Source organism: Macrotis lagotis, chromosome 1, assembly GCF_037893015.1.
Source record: "Macrotis lagotis isolate mMagLag1 chromosome 1, bilby.v1.9.chrom.fasta, whole genome shotgun sequence".
NCBI classification, from domain to species: Eukaryota; Metazoa; Chordata; class Mammalia; order Peramelemorphia; family Peramelidae; genus Macrotis; species Macrotis lagotis.
Window position 1 is genome coordinate 198,549,590 of NC_133658.1, and position 6,030 is coordinate 198,555,619.

The window sequence follows — 6,030 nt, forward strand, 5'->3', positions numbered from 1 at the left end:
GCTAACCCCTATCCCATTATTCTACTCCAAAACTTTCCATTCTTTCCCCTTTGCTCTCTGGAGTGCTTACTCCACAGCAGAAAAAAATTGCCATCATCTTACATGGCAATTTCCCACTCTTTCCATTTTCTAGTTCTTCTCCCATGTCTCACAAAAAGAGGTGTGTCCTTACACCTTACCAAGGTAAGACCCTCTACTTTCACAAATAACCTCATTCCAGCCTTTCTCTTCTTCTCTTTGTCACTCTCAAACTTACATTTATTTTTAAGCATTTCTTGTCTATTGGCTTCTTCTCCATTGCATGTATGTCTGTCTCCCTTCTTCCCTTTGATCCTCCCATCTTGATTATCCCATATTTCTCCTGCCTTTTAATGACTAAGCTCTTTGAGATGATCCTCTATCATAGGGGCCACCACTTTCCTTTCACTTCTTAACTCCTTATAATCCCAACCTCATCATTCCAAGAAAACAACTCTCTTCAAAATTACCAGTGATCTCTTAATTACTAAATACAATGACTTTTTCCCAATCCTTTTTATTCTTATCTCTGAAGCCTTTGACACTATAGCTCACTCTCTTCTCCTTACACCACTCCCTCCTGGTTCTCTTCCTATCTGATTACTTCTCAGGTTCTTTTGCTAGATCCTCACTGAAGTCATATCCTCTAGCTAAAAGTGTCTCATAGAACTCTTTTTTTCCTCCATGGATTTTTTTTTAAATTTTTGCAAGGCAATGGGGATAAGTGACTTGCCTAAGGTCACATAGCTAAGTAAGTATTATGCTTCTGAGGTTGAATTTGAACACAGATCTGAACCCAACTGCCCCTCCTCTATGGATCTTGAAATAAATACCAGGGGCATGAGGGAGAGACCTTTGGAATCTATTCCAGTAGTAGCTGAGATAAGGATCTATTCAGTAATGATGATGCATTTAGGCATCACTCAATGATGTGAAGAAATGCTAAATAATACGACTGAGCCTATTTTCCCAAGAAGCTGAGATGGTATAGGGCAGGATGTATTCTCTTGATATTGAAGGGAAATGCTTATACATCTGTTTTTGTTGCATCTTCAAAGGAAATAAAAAATTAAGTGAAGTAATTGTACTATTTAATTAAAAAAAGTATTTCTTATGCTCCTACTGTATGCAGGCACAATGATAAGTACTTGGAATAAAAGTACAAATAACAAAATCAAAATAAACTTACATTCTCATGGGAGTGTCAAATGCATAAATATATATACATAATACAATATAATACTATAACATAATACAATATATAATTTTACATATAATATAAAGTTATTAAAACAAATATATTCAAAGTAGTAAAACATAAGATATTTAGAAAGGAAGGAACTAGAAGTTGGGAAAATTTGGAATAGAGGGATTCTATGAAGTGGAAGGAAGGATGGAGTGTCTTTCAGGCATGAAAACAACTGGAATAAAGATATGAAGGTAGGAGATGGAGTGTCATATATGGAGAACAGAAAATGGTCAGTTTGGTATTATTGCAGAATGCAGAATTAAAAGCAATGTCCAATGAGTCTGGAAAGAGGTTTGGGCCAGGCTGCTAGGGCTTTTAAGAGTTAAAGAGGGGAGTTTACATTTTATCCTAGTGGCAAAAGAAATCTATTCTAGTTAGAGTAGGTTAATATATGACCATATTAATAATTAAGGAAATTACATGACTGCACTGCATAGAATAGAAGTCACTTGAGGCCAAGACCTGTTTCCTTTTTGTATTTTTATTCCCAGCACTTAGCATAGTGCCTGACTTTTTTATGAGTTCTTACTAAATGTTTGCTGTTTGATTTCATTCTCTTTTATATTACTATGACCATATTTGTGGTTGCTGTTGAGTTGTTTTTTTAATCACGCCTGACACAGTGTGACCACATTTGGGAGTTTCTTGGCAGAGATACTTGAGTAGTTTGCTATTTCCTTTACAAGCTCAATTTGCAGAGGAGGAAACTGAGGCAAGCAGGGTTAAGGGATTTGCCCAGGGTCACACAGCTAGTAAGTATCTGAGGCCAGATTTGAATTCAGGAAGAGGGTAAAGGGGAAGTTAGGTGGTACAATAGATAGAACATCAACCCTGGAGTCAGGAGGATCTGAATTCAAATCCCACCTCAGACACTTAATAATTGCCTATCTGTGTGACTTTGAAGAATTCACTTAACCCCATTGCCTTTCAAAGAACAAAAATAAAAATAAAAAAGGTATGAGTCCTTCATATTGAACATAAATTATGAGGAGACTGGCCCGTGTCAGGCTCAGCCCAGAACAATTGGTGCAGTGTGATAGGATAGGATATAATGAACCCACTGGAGTGGGAAATAGGCAAAGCAGGGAAAGGTGAGTTTGTACTGATCTTCCTGCTTCCTGAGCACTTTTGGTAATGTCTCTAGAAATAGTAGTTTACCAAGAGGTGCTTCCATCCTCCTTTGGAGAGTAATTTTACTGAGACTGATGTGAGGTTGCTCTATGTCCTTAAGAACTTACCTAGAATATAATTCCTGATAATCATTTAGGCCCTCCAGCTGAGTTGTCCTTGGGTCTTCTAGCCTGCCATTTTAATCAAACATGTTCTAGGTTTTACTAGAGGATTTCTTCAGAACTCAGTTTACTTTCAAAGCAATCTGGAAGGATGAGATTTTTTTGGTAATGAGATTGTCTGCTCACAACGATACTATGAGATAATCCAACTTGATGGAAGCAGCTGCTCTCAACAGTTCAGAGAGCTAGGACAACCATATTTGACAAATTGTGCTCTGTACTCAATATTTTTGTATTTCTAATGGTCATTGTGACCTAATTGCTTGGGGGAGGCCTATTGGAAAAAAGATACCTCTCAGCTTTAAGTGAGTCATATTTGTGTACAAATAGGGAAATGACTGTTTGGTTTTGAATGCCTTTTTCAAATCACAATGCTGCTGAACAAGCAGTTCTCAGTACTATAATTGTGTGTGGACATAGCTAGCCATTGATTTGTGGTGTGAAAGACCTCAACTATGACAGAATTCAAACCAAGGCAAAGTCCTACAATTTTTAGTATTTTCTAATAGTGTTTTGAAAACAATTGTTTGGAATTTTATTTGTTTAATTTGGAATTAAAAAGGTGAAGGGGAGTTTTACTACATGAACTTTGTTGTGAATTTTTTTTATGGAAACTAGTGGGGTAGGCATTTAAAGAATAGTACTGATTTTTTTCTTCTGGGACCCAGATTATTTCTGGACTAGATATATGGATACATGCATCAATTTTATCCACTATCAATTTGCTGAGGACAGGCAGGAATACTGAATAAGTTAAAAAGTTTCTATGTACTATAACTTTCTCTGAAATTTCCAGTGAGGGGAACATGCAAAGAACAGGACCCATACACAGAAATGGTGATTTCATGCATATGGAAAATAGAGTCCATTTGCTGGTCTACAGAGGAATAGTTGTTTTTTATTTCATATTGTGTCCTTTCCTGAGTCTATAACAAAGGACATTGATGGTCTTCTTGGCAGCAGTTCAAAGATGTCAGAAATTCTTGTGTCCCTCCATGAAGGTTAATTGAGAACAGAAAGAATTTTGTGCATTGGAGAAGATGAACCCAAGCACAGACCTGATCAGTCACAATCTTTTAGTTTCCTGATTCATTGATACTGTGTGGAAGTTCCTGACTTCATTAACAATGACCCTCAAAGGTCAGTGGTACTTGGTTCCAACCTAGAAGGGCAGTCAGATCCCAGCAGTAATAGCATGTAATGGAAATAAGTTATGGTAAAGAAATAGTATGGGGTATTACTGTTCTATAGGAAATCATAAGTGGTCAGACTCTAGAGAAGCATGGAATGACTTACAGGACCTGATGTTGAGCCGAGGAGTAGAATCGAGAGAATAATGTACACCTTAATAACAGCATTGTGAGATGATCCAGCCTTGATGGAAGGAGTTCCTTTCAACAGTTCAGAAAGCTAGGACAACCATATTAGACTGAGGATGGATAATGTTATCTCCATTCAGAGGAAGAACAACAAAACAAAGCAATAAACAAAAAACAACCCTTCAGAATCTGATGGACACTTTATAAAAATTATCTCTTATGTATCTCTTTCTTTTAATCCTAATTCCTCATACCAAAAATGACTAATCTGTAAACATGTTTGTCAAAAATATGTATGTACAATGCTAGACTGACTGTTTGCCTCTGAGGGGAGGGGGGTGGGAAGGGAGGGTGGAAGGAAATTTTGTAATTTGGAAATATGCATGTGCATATGGATGAAAGAAAGAAAAAAGGAGAGGGGGGAGATCAAGAGTGAGAGTGTGAGTGAGAGCGAGAGCGAGAGCAAGAGAGAGAAAAAAAGGAAAGGAAAGAAAAAGAAAGAAAGAAAGAAAGAAAGAAAGAAAGAAAGAAAGAAAGAAAGAAAGAAAGAAAGAAAGAAAGAAAGAAAGAAAGAAAGAAAGGAAGGAAGGAAGGAAGGAAGGAAGGAAGAAAGAAAGAAAGAAAGAAAGAACTCTAGCAGCAGTGGCAACAAAAGCAGATTCTCTATATAGCAGAGTAGCTCTCAGTGTCATTGGCAGCTCAGAGAAAGAAGAGTAAACTGTTGTCAACTTTTGATGACCCCCATTTTTTGCTTTTTCCAGATGTAACCAGAGGTTGAAGATCACAACTGACCACTAACCAAACCAGGAATGGGGGGATATTCCCTCCTTTTTACCCTGATTTTGAGAATTGGACCTGTGGCTATTTCATTATTTCCTTCACAGATGCTGCTTCAGTTAATGAACAGATCAGAGGTTCATCTCCTGACTTTTCATTGCTACTAAAATTTATGTATCTGTAACCTTCATAAAAGATATTGGGATTTTGTGCATATCCTTTGATCCAGCAATACCACTACTGGATCTGTATCCTGAAGAAATCATGAAAAAGGGTAAAAATCCCACATGTAAAAAAATATTCATTGCAATTCTTTTTGTAGTGGCAAAAAACTGGAAATTGAGGGGTTGCCCATCAATTGCGGAATGGCTAAACAAGTTGTGGTATATGAATGTAATGGAGTACTATTGCTCTAAAAGAAATCATGAGGGATGGGATTTCACAAAAGTCTGGAAGGACTTGCATGAATTGATACTGAGTGAAATGAGAAGAACAAGAAGAACATTATACACAGTAACAACAACATGGGGTGATGATCGACTATGATGGATTTGTTCTTTTCAGCAGTAAAATAATCAAAGACAATTTTAAAAGATGTTTGGTGGAAAATACCATCCATATCCAGAGAAGGAACTGAGGAATTAAATGAAGACCAAAGTTTATTATCTTTAGTTTTTTAAAGTTGCATTTTTTTCCTGTCTAATGTTTTCTTTCTTCCATTTGGATCTGATTCTTTTCTTAAAACATGATCAATTATGGATCTGTGTTTAACATGGGGGAAGGGAATGGAGGGAGTGAGAAAAATGTAGAACTCAAAATCTTGCAAAAAATTGATAAAAACTACCATTACATGTAGTTGGAAAAAATACTTAAATAAAATATTTTTTTTAAAAAAAGATATTGGGGTTGAAATAGCCTAAATTCTAGCCTATGACCAACAGACTCTTTGCTCAAACCTTCACAAGGCCTTCTGCCTTTTTTATCTCTGAATCAATTAATTCCCTTTCATAGAAATGAATTCTTTTCTTATCCTGTAAAAGAATATTCTCTTTGCCAAACATATGATCTCTTGCAGTTCATATATAGCTTTGTAAAATTGAAAATATTTTTTAGCTAGGTTGATTTTAAGAGTTATGTGTATTTTTTCTTTTAGCAGAAAAAGCAAAAATTGGTTCTTAATTACCCCTTTTATTATTTGCTGCCTCACTAATTTCTGTGTAATTGGCTTGTGTGATTGACTTGCAAGGTAGAGCCATCTCAATTATCTGCCTAATTATTAAATTATTTGCTAAAGATGTTCTATTATAAGTTTTAGTTATGACACCCTCACAACAAAAATCCTACCTTAATTAGATGATTCGGCTTTGGTAATATT